This window comes from Phocoena sinus, chromosome 9 (genome assembly GCF_008692025.1).
Source record: "Phocoena sinus isolate mPhoSin1 chromosome 9, mPhoSin1.pri, whole genome shotgun sequence".
Lineage (NCBI taxonomy): Eukaryota > Metazoa > Chordata > Mammalia > Artiodactyla > Phocoenidae > Phocoena > Phocoena sinus.
The window spans coordinates 33,308,407-33,326,796 of NC_045771.1; the positions used below are offsets into that span (position 1 = coordinate 33,308,407).

At 39.1% G+C, this 18,390-nt stretch overlaps 1 protein-coding gene across 4 annotated transcripts in view; it reads right to left on the reverse strand.

Moving 5' to 3' along the window:
* Window positions 1-18,181, reverse strand: part of MET (MET proto-oncogene, receptor tyrosine kinase) — a 137,729-nt gene extending 119,548 nt beyond the window's left edge. For 2 of the 4 annotated variants that reach the window (XM_032642835.1, XM_032642831.1), the window contains exon 1: window positions 17,920-18,150. The gene's annotated coding sequence lies outside the window, so the exon portion shown is untranslated. Of the gene's footprint in view, window positions 1-17,919 lie in introns of all 4 variants that reach the window. The other 2 variants (XM_032642834.1, XM_032642833.1) reach the window with 2 other exon arrangements.
* Window positions 18,182-18,390: the final 209 nt, after the last annotated feature.

An 18,390-nucleotide genomic window follows, 5' to 3' on the forward strand; every position in this document is an offset into this window, starting at 1 on the left:
CCTGGTGGCGCAGTGGTTGGGAGTCCGCCTGCCGATGCAGGGGACACGGGTTCGTGCCCCGGTTCGGGAGGATCCCACATGCCGCGGAGCGGCTGGGCCCGTGAGCCATGGCCTGTGCTCCGCAACGAGAGAGGCCACAACAGTGAGAGGTCCGCATACTGCAAAAAAAAAAAAAAAAAAAAAAAAAAAGAACTAAATAGCAAACAAACAGTGATGAACAACAAAATAAATGAAATTAAAAATTCTCTAGAAGGGATCAATAGCAGAATAACTGAGGCAGAAGAATGGATAAGTGACCTGGAAGATAAAATAATGGAAATAACTAGTGCAGAGCAGAATAAACAAAAAAGAATGAAAAGAATTCAGGACAGTCTCAGAGACCTCTGGGACAACATTAAATGCACCAACATTTGAATTATAGGGGTCCCAGAAGAAGAAGAGAAAAAGAAAGAAAGGGACTGACAAAATATTTGAAGAGATTATAGTTGAAAACATCCCTAATATGGGAAAGGAAATAGTTAATCAAGTCCAGGAAGCACAGAGAGTCCCATACAGGATACATCCAAGGAGAAACATGCCAAGACACATATTAATCAAACTATCAAAAATTAAATACAAAGAAAAAATATTAAAAGTAGCAAGGCAAAAACAAATAACACACAAGGGAATCCCCATAAGGTTAACAGCTGATCTCTCAGCAGAAATTCTGCAAGCCAGAAGGGAGTGGCAGTACATATTTAAAGTGATGAAGGAGAAAAACCTACAGCCAAGATTACTCTACCCAGAAAGGATCTCATTCAGATTTGATGGAGAAATTAAAACCTTTACAGACAAGCAAAAGCTAAGAGAATTCAGCACCACCAAATCAGCTTTACAACAAATGCTAAAGGAACCTCTCTGGGCAGAAAACACAACAGAAGAAAAAGACCTACAATAACAAACCCAAAACAATTAATAAAATGGTAATAAGAATATACATATCGATAATTACCTTAAATGTAAATGGATTAAATGGTCCAACCAAAAGACATAGACTGGCTGAATGGATACATAAACAAGACCCGTATACATGCTGTCTACAAGAGACACAGTTCAGACCTAGGGACACATACAGACTGAAAGTAAGGGGATGGAAAAAGATATTCCGTGCAAATGGAAATCAAAAGAAAGCTGGAGTAGCAATTCTCATATTAGACAAAACAGACTTTAAAATAAAGACTATTACAAGAGCCAAAGATGGACATTACATAATGATCAAGGGATCAATCCAAGAAGAAGATATAACAATTGTAAATATTTATGCACCCAACATAGGAGCACCACAATACACAAGGCAAATACTAACAGCCATATAAGGAGAAATCAACAGTAACACAAGTATAGTAGGGGACTTTAACACCCTACTTTCACCAATGGACAGATCATACAAAATGAAAATAAATAAGGAAACACAAGCTTTAAATGATACATTAAACAAGATGGACTTAATTGATATTTATAGCACATTCCATCCAAAAACAAAAGAATACACATTCTTCTCAAGTGCTCATGGAACATTCTCCAGGATAGATCATATCTTGGGTCACAAATCAAGCCCTGGTAAATTTAAGAAAATTGAAATCGTATCAAGTATCTTTTCCAACCACAACGCTATGAGACCAGATATCAATTACAGGAAAAAATCTGTAAAAAATACAAATACATGGAGGCTAAAAAATACACTACTTAATAACCAAGAGATCACTGAAGAAATCAAAAAATACCTAGAGAAAATGACAAGGAAAACAGGACGACCCAAAACCTATGGGATGCAGCAAAAGCAGTTCTAAGAGGGAAGTTTATAGCAATACAATCCTACCTTAAGAAACAAGAAACATCTCAAATAAACAACTTAACCTTACACCAAAAGCAATTAGAGAAAGAAGAACAAAAAAAACCCCTAAGTTAACAGAAGGAAAGAAATCATAAAGATCAGGTCAGAAATAAATGAAAAAGAAATGAAGAAAACGATAGCAAAGATCAATAAAACTAAAAGCTGGTTCTTTGAGAAGAAAAACAAAATTGATAAACCATTAGCCAGACTCATCAGGAAAAAAAGGGAGAAGACTCAAATCAACAGAATTACAAATGAAAAAGGATAAGTAGCAACTGACACTGCCGAAATACAAAGGATCATGAGAGATTACTACAAGCAACTCTATGCCAATAAAATGGACAACCTGGAAGAAATGCACAAATTCTTAGAAATGCACAACCATCTGAGACTGAACCAGGAATAAATAGAAAATATGAACAGACCAATCAAAAGCACTGAAATTGAAACTGTGATTAAAAATCTTCCAACAAACAAAAGCCCAGGACCAGATGGCTTCACAGCCGAATCCTATCAAACATTTAGAGAAGAGCTAACACCTATCTTCTCAAACTCTTCCAAGATATAGCAGAGGGAGAAACACTCCCAAACTCATTCTACGAGGCCACCGTCACCCTGATACCAAAACCAGACAAAGATGTCACAAAGAAAACTACAGGCCAGTAACTGATGAACATAGATGCAAAAATCCTCAACAAAATACTAGCAAACAGAATTCAACAGCACATTAAAAGGATCATACACCATGATCAAGTGGGGTTTATCCCAGGAATGCAAGGATTCTTCAATGTAGGCAAATCAATCAATGTGATACACCATATTAACAAATTGAAGGAGAAAAAACATATGATCATCTCAATAGATGCAGAGAAAGCTTTGGACAAAATTCAACATCCATTTATGATAAAAACCCTGCAGAAAGTAGGCAGAGAATGAACTTTCCGCAACATAATAAAGGCCATATATGGCAAACCCACAGCCAACATTGTCCTCAATGGTGAAAAACTGAAACCATTTCCACTAAGATCAGGAACAAGACAACGTTGCCCACTCTCTCCACTATTATTCACCATAATTTTGGAAGTTTTAGCCACAGCAATCAGAGAAGAAAAAGAAATAAAAGGAATCCAAATTGGAAAAGAAGAAGTAAACCTGTCACTGCAGATACATAGAGATCCTAAAGATGCTACCAGAAAACTACTAGAGCTAATCAATGCATTTGGTAAAGTAGCAGGATACAACATTAATGCACAGAAATCTCTTGCATTCCTATACACTAATGATGAAAAATCTGAAAGTGAAATTAAGAAAACACTCCCATTTACCACTGCAACAAAAAGAATAAAATATCTAGGAATAAACATACCTAAGGAGACAAGAGACCTGTATGCTGAAAATTATAAGACACTGATGAAAGAAATTAAAGATGATACAAATAGATAGATATTCCATGTTTTTGGATTGGAAGAATCAACATTGTGAAAATGACTATACTACCCAAAGCAATCTATAGATTCAATGCAATCCCTATCAAACTACCACTGGCATTTTTCACAGAACTAGAACAAAAAATTTCAAAATTTGTATGGAAACACAAAAGACCCCGAATAGCCAAAGCAATCTTGAGAAAGAAAAACGGAGCTGGAGGAATCAGGCTCCCTGACTTCATACTATACTACAAAGCTACAGTAATCAAGACAGCATGGTACTGGCACAAAAACAGAAATATAGATCAATGGAACAGTATAAAAAGCCTAGAGATAAACCCATGCACATATGGTCACCTCATCTTTGACAAAGGAGGCAAGAATGTAGAGTGGAGAAAAGACAGCCTCTTCAATAAGTGGTGCTGGGAAAACTGGACAGCTACATGTAAAAGAATGAAATTAGAATACTCCCTAACACCATACACAAAAATAAACTCAAAATGGATTAGAGACCTAAATGTAAGGCCAGAGACTATCAAACTCTTAGAGGAAAACATAGGCAGAACACTCTATGACATAAATCACAGCAAGATCATTTTTGCTCCACCTCCTAGAGAAATGGAAATAAAAAGAAAAGTAAACAAATGGGACCTAATGAAACATAAAATCTTTTGCATAGCAAATGAAACCATAAACAAGACGAAAAGACAACCCTCAGAATGGGAGAAAATATTTGCAAATGAAGCAACTGACAAAGGATTAATCTCCAAAATGTACAAGCAGCTCATGTAGCTCAATATCAAAACAACAAACAACCCAATCCAAAAATGGGCAGAAGACCTAAATAGACATTTCTCCAAAGATATACAGATTGGCAACAAACACAGGAAAGAATACTCAACATCATTAATCATTAGAGAAATGCAAATCAAAACTACAATTAGATATCATCTCATACCAGTCAGAATGGCCATCATCAAAAAATCTACAAACAATAAATGCTGGAGAGGGTGTGGAGAAAAGGAAACCCTCTTGCACTGTTGTTGGGAATGTAAATTGATACAGCCATATGGAGAACAGTATGGAGGTTCCTTAAAAATAGAACTACCATACGACCAAGCAATCCCACTACTGGGCATATACCCTGAGAAAACCATAATTCAAAAAGAGTCATGTACCAAAATGTTCATTGCAGCTCTATTTACAATAGCCAGGACATGGAAGCAACATAAGTGTCCATCAACAGAGGAATGGATAAAGAAGATGTGGCAGATATATACAATGAAATATTACTCAGTCATAAAAAGAAACGAAATTGAGTTATTTGTAGTGAGGTGGGTGGACCTAGAGTCTGTCATACAGAGTGAAGTAGGTCAGAAAGAGAAAAACAAATACCATATACTAACACATATATATGGAATCTAAAAAAAAAGGTCATAAAGAACCTAGGGGCAAGACGGGCATAAAGATGCAGACCTACTAGAGAATGGACTTGAGGATACAGGGAGGGGAAGGGTAAGCTGAGACGAAGTGAGAGAGTGGCATGGACTTATATATACTACCAAATGTAAAATAGATAGCTAGTGGGAAGCAGCCGCATAGCACAGGGAGATCAGCTCGGTGCTTTGTGACCACCCAGAGGGGTGGGATATGAAGTATGGGAGGGAGGGAGACGCAAGAGGGAAGAGACATGGGGACATATGTATATGTAAAACTGATTCACTTTGTTATAAAGCAGACACCGAAACAACCTTGCAAAGCAATTATACTCCAATAAAGAAGTTAAAAAAGAAAAAAAAGAAAAACTGGGAAGTTGCCTTTTAAGTAAAGATTTGGAGGAAGAGAGGACTTAGCCCTCTAAATACAGCTCTGCCTGGTGTGTCTGAAGCACAGCAATGGGGCCAGTAAGCCTGGACCTCGGTGATTAGAAGATGAGATCAGAGAAGACAAAGAATCGGATCAGGCAGGGCCTTGTAGGCCACTGTGAGACCTTGGCCTTTATTGGAGTGAAATATGAAGCCACTGCAGAGTGTTGAGCAAGGAAATGATTATATTTGAATGGAATCACCTTGAGTGGGTGTGGGAGATTGCTGGTGGCAGGGGGCTGGGATAGGGCTAAAATGGAGAAGTGAGGCTGTTTGGGAGTTGGGAGGCTGCTGTTAATAGTGTAGGTAAATGATGGCAGTGGCCTAGGCCAAGAGGAAGGAATAAGTGATGAGAGGTGGCTGAATTCTGGTTATATTTTGAACGCAGCTAAAAGGATTTGCAGATGGATTTGGAGATGAGGTGTGTAAGGAAAAAAAGGAGTCAAGAATATGCCAAGGATTTTGGCTTTTGTAACAGGGAGAATGGTTCTGCCAGTTACAAAGGAACTGGAGGGTGGAGCAAGTTTGGCAGAGATGTGTGAAGATCAGTAGTTTTGTTCATGTTTGGCATACTTTTTAGACATCTAAATGGAGATGTTTAGTTTGCAGTTGGATATTTGAGCCCTGGAGTTTAAATTAGGAAGTTGTCTGCATATCAATGGTATGAAAGCCATGAGACTGGATGAAACCACCAAGGAAAGGAGTGTAGGGAATGAAGAGAGGAGAACCGCATGCTAGGGCTCACTGATGCCACCAGGCTGGGGAGAGCAGGGTGACCAAGAAGGAGCAGTTGGGTATACCGTCTGGCACCTCCGTCTACTCCCATGAAACTTGTTCTCCCATTCCATATCCTACCTTGGTGCCGAACATTTCCCACATTTCCAAGACATCATGCTTGACTCCCACCTACAGGTCTTTTAAATATGTCCACCTGCATCCATCCCCAGGGCAGTATCACTTCTTACCTGGATTATTACAACAGCTTCCTACCTGGTCTTCCCTCTCCATTCTTGTCCCTGATCATCCATTCCCCAACGTAACAGAGATACCTTTTTAAAAAGACAATCTGATTATGTTATTTTTATGTTTAAAAACAGTTCAACTCCTTAGCACAGCTTAAAAGCCATGCATGATTTGGCTTCTGCCTAATTCTCCAGCCTTGCCACTTGCCATCTCCTCCCTAGAAATCTAGGCTCCAGCCACCCTGTCCTTCTTTGAGTTGTTGAAGCAAGCCATGTGTTCTTCCACTCTGGGTTTCAGCACATAGATCCCTCTTCATGGAACACCTCTGCCCTCACCTTCACCTGGTTAACTCTTACTCTCTCTTCAAGTCTCATCTTAGGGAACATTTCTTCTAGGAAGCCTTCTCCAATGCTTCTCTTGCCCTCTAGGAAGGGTTTAGGAACTCTCCCATGTGCTCATACATCAAACCTGCCTCCGCCTTATCTAGACTTTATAATGTTGTGTTGTAATTTACTTATTCATACTTCCCACTAGACTATAAGCTCCATATTTAGCCCCTGGCATACTGCCATTACATGGCACTTGGTAAGAATTTGTTGAAGAATAGATAATGGAATGAATTAACACATGAAAGAATGATCCTGAATAAAAACTCTGGCAGTATGGATATAACAGAAAGAAAGGACTAGATTAGAAATTTATGTGACAATGATGCAACATCAATACTGACCATTGAGGAGACTGAGAAATCAAAGATGGCTAAAAAATGTCTACCTTGGGTGTAATAAACAAAAGTAAGGAAAGTAGGCAGAGAAGAGTTTTGGGCAAAAATAATAGTTCAGTTAATAACTGAGTGTCTGTTGGTCATTCAAGTGGCAGTGTCTTTAAGGTGACTAACAACATGGGCACGGTGGTTTAGAGAGAAGAGGGAGTTAGAGATAGCAATTGGTGAACCATTGGTCCATTGGTGTATTTGAAGTCATGGAGGTAAATGAGATCACCCATGGGCATGTTCAGTAAGAGAAAGGAGGGATTCAGATGGAACCCTAAGGACCAGAATCTAAACTTTATATCTAAAGGCTGAAGGAAAGGTTTGAGTGGTATTTCAGAAGCTTGAGAAATTTCAAGAAAGGAAAAGCAAGATGTATAGTGTCAAATCTCATAGAGGGGTCAAGTGGGATAACAGAAGTGTCTGTCAGATTTGGCAATGAGGTTTCCAGTGATTAGAGTGAGGATATTTTCTTGGGAGTGGGGAAGGGACTGCTTGAGTTGAATAGCTTAAAGAATGAATGATAGTAGAAAAAATGAGATAGTGATTTTCAAGAATTCTTTATTTAAAGGATAAGGCAGAAATAGGAGTGAATACTTAAGGTAACTGTATATTAAGGATCTTCTCAGGGTGTGTGTTTCTTTCTAGAAGCAGCAAGTTGAGTAAGGGCTGAATGAAAAAAGGCGATGGAGATTTTAAAGATGAGAGGGATTGGTAGGGAAGGTGGGATAGATGGAGCAAGGTGTTGGAAGATGTGGGGAAGAATGGGATCAAAACCATAGGCTGAAAAGACCATTTCATCATTTGACAGAGAAGCAAAGAAGTAATAACGGGTGACATAGAAACTATTCAGGCTTCTGTTTGCTCTCTAAACTATGAGGGAAGATACTATACTGAGAAGAAGGGGAGCCAGTGAGATTCAAGAGCTTGAGGGAATAGTGGAAGTTTGTAATCATTGTGGTGGGAAAGGGTAAAAATGAGACTAGAGACAAGTAAACAGATTTGCTGGTAAGAGAAGCAGGTGCTATGAATTGGCCAAAATGGGCAATGACCAAAACAAGAATAAAGTTCTCTTGAGATAATACTTATCCTAATGCACAATGCTCATTTTCATTGAGTATCTAAACAGTCAGCATGGCAGATTTGGGGATTAAATGGTCCCATAATCATAACCTCTGTAGTGAATTCTTTGTAATGTTTATTAATTCATCAGATCTATGAACGTTTATTAAGAGGAAATGCCAGCATTTGATTATTTTTATTTCAAAACCATTATTATTGAAATCTGTAAGGAATAGAAAAACATATTGAAAAGAAAATAGAAAAACAGGGAAAAGAAAAACATATTGAAACAGATACTCTGTTCTCTTTTCAGTAAGACCAACAGTCTAAAGATGTTAAAGAAATGAATCAGATATAATAATTATCTAAGTCTGAAAATTAAAACCCATTTAGGAATTGTGAGGGAGAGTTGATCCTAAATACAAGTCTTGTTATTCATTTAGATTCTTTAATAACATTTGGAAAGCAATTAATCAAGTTATGACATAGATTCAAGAGCTGTCACCTTTCATTGTCATTAATGAAACTGTCTGGGGATTTATCTGCACTTTTCTGGTGATTTAAAGAACAACTTTTTGGTAAGCTATTTGAAGACTATAAGAATGTTTAAAGTCATTGGACCTTGACGTACAAATTTCAATGAACAATCCAAATGTGTGTTAGTGAGACCGAAATAAAATTTAGAAGTATCTTAATTTTGACATGACAGAAAGTGAATTTTAAAAAGTCCAAAATGCATATTCATTTCTGTTAGGAGAAAGCTTTCTTCTGTCAACAACCTTTGCTTTGATTGCTTCTTTATATAATTCAATAGAACTTAAAATATTTTACTGTACACTTTTACTCTCAGTTAAAAAAAAAACAGCTGGGGTAATATTTTAGGTCCCAAGTTTCACACAGGCCCTGAATGATTCTATTTGTCTGCTGTCTTTATCTTAACTAGAGAGTGGTCAGGCCACGAGCTCACTTTGGACAGTGTGCCCTTCAGCAGGAGCTGGAGGGATTCTGCCTGAATGTGAGGCCAGAATCAGATGACAGCTGCTCACCTAAGACTCTCAGAGTAGCAAAAAGACAGGAAGTGAAGGCAGGCCCTGATATAAGCTTTCCTTAACTCTTTAGACTACTGTATAAGTTTAGAACATGAGAAGTACAATTCTTACGCACACAAAAGCATGAACTCTGTACAATCAAGACCCAAAGAAATGGTCTCAAGATAATATCCCCAAGAAAAGCTTATATACATACACTGCAGATGATATCCCAATGGAAAATAATTATTGATATTGTTTTAAGGGCCATAACTTTTGATCCCAACAGTAACAAATGGATTATAATGCCCTGATATGCTAGAAAATTTTAGTCATGAAAATGGTATAAAACATTTGTAAGCTGGGTTTTTCTTTTTTTGCGGTACGCAGGCCTCTCACTGCTGTGGCCTCTCCCGTTGCGGAGCCCACCCAGGCTCCGGACACGCAGTCCCAGGGGCCACGGCCCACGGGCCCAGCCGCTCCGCGGCATGTGGGATCCTCCCGGACCGGGGCACGAACCCACGTCCCCTGCATCGGCAGGCGGACTCTCAACCACTGCGCCACCAGGGAAGCCCTGGGGTTTTCTTTTAATACTGTGATTCCTTCTGAGAACACAGAATTTCATTTACAGTGTTTTTGAGTAGCTAAAAGAGTGCATAGGACATGCCTCTGACACTCAGAATAGAAGTCCCTCTTTTTCTGCTACATATTCCTGCTATTCTTACTGGTAGCTAAGGGTAGGATAGACTAAGAGGACTGATTTAGAAATGGGTAGATGATAGCCTAGTTTCTCTCAGAATCAAACCACCTGTGACAGAGTTGGAGGAGGCTTCGACTTTGCTTATCATGTGCCTACCATTTTCCTGTGAGCTTCCCTTGACTCCCCACTCAGTTTTGACCAACCTTTTTCCTATTTGGAAGGTGGCAGCCTGATTCCTAATGGGACACTCTCTTCATGACTTGCAATGCACCCAAATCCATGACCCTTAAGCGTATCCACCCACCTCTCCATTCCTTTAACCTTGCTGACCCATTACCCTGGCAAAACCTGCAGGTCTTCTCCTTCATTATCTACTTCCTATACTTGTAGCATGAGAGTTATCAGAAAAATGTCTTAAATTGAATTACATTTTTCCAAATGTACAAATACATTGGAATACTCTGTACATTTTCCAAATGTACAGAGGCATTTGACTGCTCATTTATCAAGCTGTGAGACCTTTTAATTAGAGTTTAAAAAATTCTCTAAATGTAAATGTGTACAAACACATGGATATATAATTATTACTGATGGTTTGGTCAACCACTGAAATTGAAATTAAGCATGTGAAAACTACATAAATAAGTTACTCCTTATACAGTGCTATCTACAATTAAATTTCAAAACAAGTTTTAATGATAGTATATGTATTCAGCAGCAAACTTTCAGATTCACCTAAGAAAACCTCCATTTCAAGACCGTAATAGCACAATTTTCCTTTTTGTTCCCACCAACATATAAAAAATTAAAAAATTCTGGCACCTCAGTGTCATAAAGAAACAACACACTTTTGATCAGGAAAGGTTTTCTGGGGACAAAATGTGATGAGTTGTTAGAAATTCACAACATGATATCAAGGAAAATGTCAATGACCATGCCTTCTATGCCTTCTAAATACTACTTTCTTTCTTTTAGAGAGGAGTGGCTGTCTCCATAGCCTTCAGTACTCTAATCATGTGGATTTCAATTGCACTTAAAGCTACATATTTATTCCAAGTCTATATGGGAAGTCTAGTTACCATAAAATACACACTCACAAACAGGAAATCTAACTACAGTAAGAAGGTGTTTTTTTCCCCCACACAATAGAGTTCAAAGATGTGTCATCTATGTAATTTGGAGCAAAACCCAACACCACTATTATTGTTGAGTACCCCTCTCTCCCCTCCTATATTATGGCAACTTATGATTATATCATTATGTTTTCCAAGCCTGTTTGAACTTGCTGCTCTTGCTTATAGATACAAATGACCTGCCCTTTTCTGTGCAAAGCTTTCAATCAGTAAGCATGTCAAGGTGGGAGGAAGGATGGCAGGAACAGTAAAAGGGAAAAAAAAATCAATTTTCAGAAAGCATATGGTAACAACTGAATATTTAATCAAATTAGCCTAGAAATTCCTTCCTATTTTCAGCACTCTTTGCAAGGCTGTTGTGTCATGGTACAGAATGAATTTCAATAAATGTCATATATTTAGTTAGATGGCTTATTTTTAAAATTTGTTGAACCAGGTCACTGACTCAGAATAGATCTCATTCCAAGACATGACAGATGGATACTGATACTGAATAAAAAGATTGACATCAGCTGGAAGGTTCTGGGCAGAAGAAGTCATTAATTTAACATTTAACAAAATATTTACTGAGTACCTACTGTGTGCCAGGATAAAATGATAAACATTTGGACTTTATATTATAATAGAAAGAGGAGTTGTTCCAAAATAATTTCCTTGGGGTTAATAAGGATTACAATGGAATACCAATAGTGAGCAAGGTCCTTAAAAGTACTTACATTTTTCACATTGCATCAGAAAAATGCATTAGTACTCATTCAAACATCCATTTTGTTATGGTTGCAGGATTTTAGACCTAACTCAGATTTTTGAAGATGCTGTTTACTAACCCTTAACAAAAACCAACTTCCTATTTTTCTGGAACAAAAGGGGCCTTACATGGTTTCAAAGATTTCTTAGACATCAAAGAGCTTAGAGAGACATACAGTTTATGGGTAATGATTTAGGATTTAGTGAATCAAAAACACATGGATTAAATTTCCTTTAAAAGACCCCTAGGTTTAAATTTTAAGAGGTAAAATGTTGGTCTAAACACACATTAGTCCCCAAAAAGCCAAAATTTATTTTTAAAGATAGTTTGAGCTGTCTTATGGACCTAAAACTTGGCTGGGTTTTACTTTCCCACATGATTAGGCCTCAAAGGAGACAACCTGCCTTCTGCTCAACAAATTTACTCCACCTCTCTCATTTGTGAAGACTACATTACTTCAAAGGTCTCTAGCTCTGAATGCTCTTTTTGATATTTTCAATAAAATATTAAAAACCAGAAACAATCCATGGTCTTATCGAACAACTGGAGTACATTTTAATTCCTCCAAGTCAATTATGTTTTTTTTTACATACAACTTTAAAATTGGACCTGAGATTCTAGGTGCTAGGTTCAGATTTCCAGCTATCAGAGAACAAGAGATAATGTGAAAACAGGAAAAGGCCACTGATCTTAATATGTGCACTGTTTCATGACATATTATTATATTTGCATTTAAAATAGTAGGAAGAAATACAGTACATGATCTTCCGTTCTAACACAATGGCTTTCCGGAAGGCCGCTAGCCTGGGTATTTCACCGAGTTTTCAGGATTAAAGGAAACAAGTTAGTGCACAACCTGTGAGCTTTTATTCCTTTGGAAAAATAGACTGCAACACTGATCTAATGGCTTTTAAAGGGTACTCAAAACCAACACAGTGCACGTTTTGAATTTCAGTGGTGGAGGAATAACAACTGGTGAAGTCCAGGCAGGTCTTAAAAATCAAAACAAAACAGAGAAAGCACCAGCATTCTAAACAGAGAGTTTATTCTGAATGAGAACCTGGAAATGAAATAGGAAATCTACATATAAAGTTATGATGAATTTAGATTTCAGGAAATTATTGCTGCAGTTTAAGAATGAAATGACATTACTCTTATAGTTTAGAAATATACATAGTTTGATAGAAAGTATGTGGGTTGATGGGTTTAGGAAAATAAGTATGTGCCGAAAGATGATGAATTAGAAAATATCTTTTTTTTTTTAGTAGCTAATTTTCCAGTGAGGAAAAAAGGCTGAGAACTCTAAAAGATAAAATACTTTTCAGAAGCAGTCCTGGGGCTTTTTGGCTGTGCATGCTGCTGAATTAAACAGCACCTGCGGGTGAAACAGGGGACCACTTGGCAGGTATAGTTGTGGCCAAGACTGTAAATCTGGCCTGCAAACATTTTGTCTCTCTAGCTCAAACAATTTTAAAGATGCTGAGTCAACATGTTAAAATTGAGAGATTTCTAGCCTCTGAAAAGCTGAAAGACACCACCACATGGGCCCGTGCCACTCACTAAGCCTCACGGCAACTCTGATGATGCCAAGCAGTGGCTGCTCCCCCTTAGGTAGGACTTTTTCTGAGCAGGTTTTTGGTCCCAGTTTTTGGTTAGTTTTACTCATTTAGGTTACCTGTTTGCAAATCTTCATACAGGATATAGACAAGGCATAGGGGGAAGAAAGAAAAGAAGATGAAAATCCAACACAGTGGTTTAACACTGGAAAGGGAAAAGGAAGGAGAGACAGAGAAGGCAAGAAAGAAGTACACAGCAGACAGAAGCTGTAAACCATCAGCAATTGCCTCCTCTGCTGTCTCCAGATTTATAGTATGAAAGGGATCTGTGACAAAGCTATGGGTATGTCTCAACAAATTCCACTGGGTCAGGGTCATTGTGTAGAAAATAAGAAGGAAAATTGTCTGAATGGAGCAATTTCCCTGATCAAGGATGGGGTGTGGGGATGGGACCAGGTAAATGCAAGAAAATACCATGGTTCTTTTCTTTCATTGCCCTCAAACCAAGGGATGTGGGCCTCTCCTTCATCTTCACCTTAGAGACTGTAATGAAGTATGGCAGGCACGGTCCAGGTACTTCCCATAAAAGACCAGGGACTCCACGTACAGTTGTGCAGGCTGTGCATTGCACAATTCCAGAGATAAAATATGAGAATGACACTCCTAAGGAATGCGAAGGAGAAGCTCTGCCTTATTCTTTCATCTCCTTCAGGTTCTAGCTCAAAGGCCACCTTTGAATTAAGGCCTTCTCTGACCCCACTACTGAATTTTTCAGTCACCAGCCCATTATTCCCTCTTAGCCTTGACAGTCCCTACTCCTCTTTCCACTTTATGCTTCCTTATAGCTCTCATTACTTCACATACATCTTATTTATGTGTTTTTATTTACTGTTTGCCTTCCTCATTATAGAACAGAGCATCATAAGGCCAGAGACTTTTGTCTGTTTTATTCTCTGCTGCATTGCCAGAGTCTAGAATCATGCCTAGTAGATGCATAACAAATTATCCTGAATGCCTAAATACTTAGTCACATTCTTAGAGTACAGGAACCTGGCTTTCACTAGAACCTGTGATTCTCTGACCATTTTTCATAATTGCTTGGGCCAGATTTCCTAATAATCCTTTGTTATATTAGAATAAATACATTTCAAATCCTACGGACCATTATATAATCTATATGGCTCATAAACTTTTATATAATTTCTATTTGCCCTATAGCTACATAATTTATCATAGAAATTTAAAACAACAGGAGTAACCTGTATAAACATACTTGCACAAATTTATACAATCACAGGAGAAACATGTATACTTGGGTATGCAATTAGCCAGTTCACTTTTATTTTTTAATTTCACTGTGCTCACACCTCCTGTTACAAATGCCACACGACTGATTTTTCTCTCAATTATATTTTACAGCTTATAAAAACACATTCTTCATTTTGTCCCTTGAAAAGCAAAGTAGTCAGATTTTACTGGATGTTTTTATTGAAACAAATCCCAAGGGGAATATACTAAACTGTTAAACACAGTTGAAGAGATATCTGAGAATGTGCTTTCTGATAGAAGGGTAGATTACAAAATTACTCACAGCTCTTAATCTGATAATAGGAGAATGCCCCACACATATGAATGGAGCTTTTTCTTGGTATGCTTTACTACAAAAAGAGAAAGGGAGAAAAAGAGAACTGGAGAAACAGAAGGTGAGAAAAACTCCGGAGACTAGAAATGTTACAGTCATCATTTATCACTAACCTAAGGATCCCAATGTACGCCTCAGCGCAAAATGCTTCAAAGAGTTAAACTTCCTTGATGGCTGGGCAGAGGCTGTGGTGCTGTTGAGACAGCATGGGGGCTAGACTCATGCACAGGTTCCCTGTCTATAACATGGGGAGGTTAAGATAGTGAAACCAGCCTTGCCTATTCTGTAAGGTTGTTGCAGTATCAGAAAGATGATATACTCAGAAGCAGCTTCAAAATTTTAAGAGTTAAGTTCCAATCTTTTGATTTAAAAAAAATTTCTATTATTTAATAGCAAGTGGGATGGTTTCCAAGGCTGTCACTCTTTTGTAACAATTACGGACCTTGATTCCATTCTGCACGAGATTTATTTATCTGAATATCTAATTCTTCAAAGGCAGATATTTCCCTTCTTCCTTTCTAAAAATGTTCCTCTAGTACCAGACACATATGATGTTTAACCTACAGTTCTTAGCTATTTTTGCTGAAGCAAATGTGGGCCTGGCAGCAACTCTGTTAAGAACAGGGAATCAAAGTGATCCTGAATTGACATTAGTTACTATATCTATCGTTTATTAGTAAGAGGTGACTATTTGTTTTGCACTGAGCAAAGCCCATGAAGAAACTCTGCCCTGAGGGCTCAGAGTCAAAGACACCAGTTTCAACATACACCAGTGAGGTAAACTCCCTGGCACTTGAGTTTCTGCATATTTTCTCCCCTTAAGGTTGCACAATTAGGAAATTCAGTATCCCATGAACATAGCAGCTCAAGAAAAATATTGGGGATGATGGGAAAGGAAAGCGTAGATGATTCTGGTAAGACTAATGACAGTGAAGAAAACATGAAATTAGAGGGAAGAAATGGGGGCACAGAAAGCTTGGAAGCAGCTCTGACCAAACCAAGGGGAAGAGATGAGGGGGAAGAGGGCAGAGAGATGGGAGGTGCTCTGAATTTGTAGGGAACTGTTACTCAACATGGGTGTGTCACTATAGGCACTAGTGCAGCCACTTAGAGAAAGGTGTGTGTCCTGAGAGAATGTTAGCCCTTTTGAATTATTCACTTTGTTTTGAGATGACCACATTTGAGAAAAAGTTTATTTGAGGCTATCATATAGATGTGCAAAAGGAAAATCAAACTAATGCTCTTTTGGACTATTTATTTTCTTTTTTAACCAACAGCTAAGGAAATTGATTTTTGAAATGTATTTCTTAGTCTAATTCTCCTTGGAACAAATTTTAAAGAACTTCAAGATTATAGTGGGTCATAGTCTTAAAAGGAATTTATAAGATAAGGGTTTTTCTGCTGCTTAGAAAAGTGTCATTTTTCTTTTATCATAGGTTTAAAAGTCATGAAAATATTAGTTACGAACTTTTATACTAACTGGCTATGGTTAATTTTATACATCTTTATCATTCAGATAAACCTCAACCACTAATTCTGAAGTCATGGAAAGTACATCTAATGTAAACCTCTACTGTGATGTATTAAGAATAAAGCAATCTTTGAAAAACCAGTAGTCAACAGATCATCTTCTAAATGCCATAAATTCCATTATGTTAAAATCAAAATATATTTAGGTTAATAACTACAGGTTTATGCACTGTTAAGTTTGAAACCTGAACAGAACTTTTAAAACACCAGTAAATTTTATAGGCAATCAGCCACATTTTTGGTACTACAAAAATTTCTTATGAGTGACGTAAATTTTACTTGTATTATTCAACAACTCAAAAATAATGAACAGTCTACAATTGGAACCAAAGCACCTCACTTTCTGTTCCATTATGGAAGTTTACATGTTAAAACAAAGCCCAATAAGCTTGGAGCTAGAAAGAAAAACTATGTACCTGTAAATAATCCAAGCACCACTTACAGTTTACATAAAAGCACAATTTATGTCCTAGAGGCACAGAGAAACATGATGTACATCATTTTCAGATCATCTTCATGCAGAAAAAATTCATTAGTCAGCTATAATGGTTTAGCTGTAAAGGAAAATGTTTTTCTGAATCCATTTGCATGGCAATGTGCATGTGTCTGCCTGATGGAAATGACAAAATAAACCTCCACCCAACTCTACAAAATGTGAACAGTGTTCTTAAAATTCAGGAGAGGGTCCAGATAGTCTATATTCTCTCCAACGTCAGTTTTTACAATGCTCTCATATTCACCGACCGTCTTAACTTGGCAATTAAAGTATCCTGATTATTTTGCCTAAGAGAGTTGACAATATTTCATTCTGCCCCAGGACTCCTTTGCACATAAAACTGTGATAAGGTAAAACACACTGGGCAGAATTATTCATGCATGAGCCACAGGAACTCTCTCCAACTGCCAAATTAGTAAATGGCTCTTTTAAAACATAAAAGGTATGAAATGGGAAACCGTACTTTGGAGTAAATTCTGCATTGTAGATAGTCTGTGAAAATCCTTTCGTTCGTGCTTTAATTATTGGGTCAGTAACAGTCGTGGCCAGATTGCCCGACCTCTGGTTATAATCTATTTCACCTAATAAGACAGATGTCCTCCACAGAGCCCCAGCAGAGAGATAAGGTAAGATTGAAAACGATAGGTCACAACAAGCCCTGTGTATTTGCCAGAAATTAAGAATTCAGACCCTCACAGAAACACCTGCCCCTTGGAAGGGGCCCCACATAATACAGATATAAAGCAAGGATGGGAACAAGGAAACTGCAGGCTCGAAGCTTGCTGGCCACATCACCCTCCGTCAGGGTGACCGGATCACTTTTGAGTCAGATCACAGCCTTGAAACTTGCTGGGCCGTAACAGTCATACACCATCGCCCACCCCTGCACCCCTCTCCTGAGTCACACAGGTGGCTGTCAGAAGCAAACCCCTAAAACGAAAAGCCCCATTCTAGTTTCGACCTCGCCCCTGGGGCCACAGCTCTTTAGTTTCTGAAGCCCCTAAACTCTCGCCCACCTCCTGGGTCTTGCCCTCTGGAACAGCAGTCAGGTCTCTTAGGGGAACAAAGAGCAGAAGGGCAGGGGCGAAAGACGGGGTGCAGGATACGAAAGGGGCTGTAGTTTTTACCTTGCGTCGCCCAGGAGCCGGCGGAGGAGACGTCAACCGGGCAGGGATCAACCGCGTAGGGACCACCCGCGCGCTCCGCGCCTCCCTGCCTCTTCTCAGCAAGTCAGCTGTCGCCCCGCATCTGGCTCGCGCCCTCCGCTGGGCTTCGCATCTGGTCACAAAAGCGCTGTGGGCGCCGGCGGCGGCGAGAGCCTCGGGTCACCTGTGGCCGGGCCCAGCCGAACGCCCCCGTCCTCCCGCCGGCCTGCGCTCCCTCGCCCCTTCCCCACCCGCGTTCCCTCCGCCCCTTCCCACCCGCGCGCTGCCCGGGCCCGTGACTCAGCCAGGCATCGGCGCGCGCGGCCCGCGGCGGCCCGGGCGCGTCCAGCCGGGAGGAACGGCCAGGAGACCCGAATCGTGCTCTCGTCCGCCCGCCCCTGCACGTGTCCGTCTGTCTCGTGCGCTGTTCCGTCCACCTCGTCCACGGGTCCA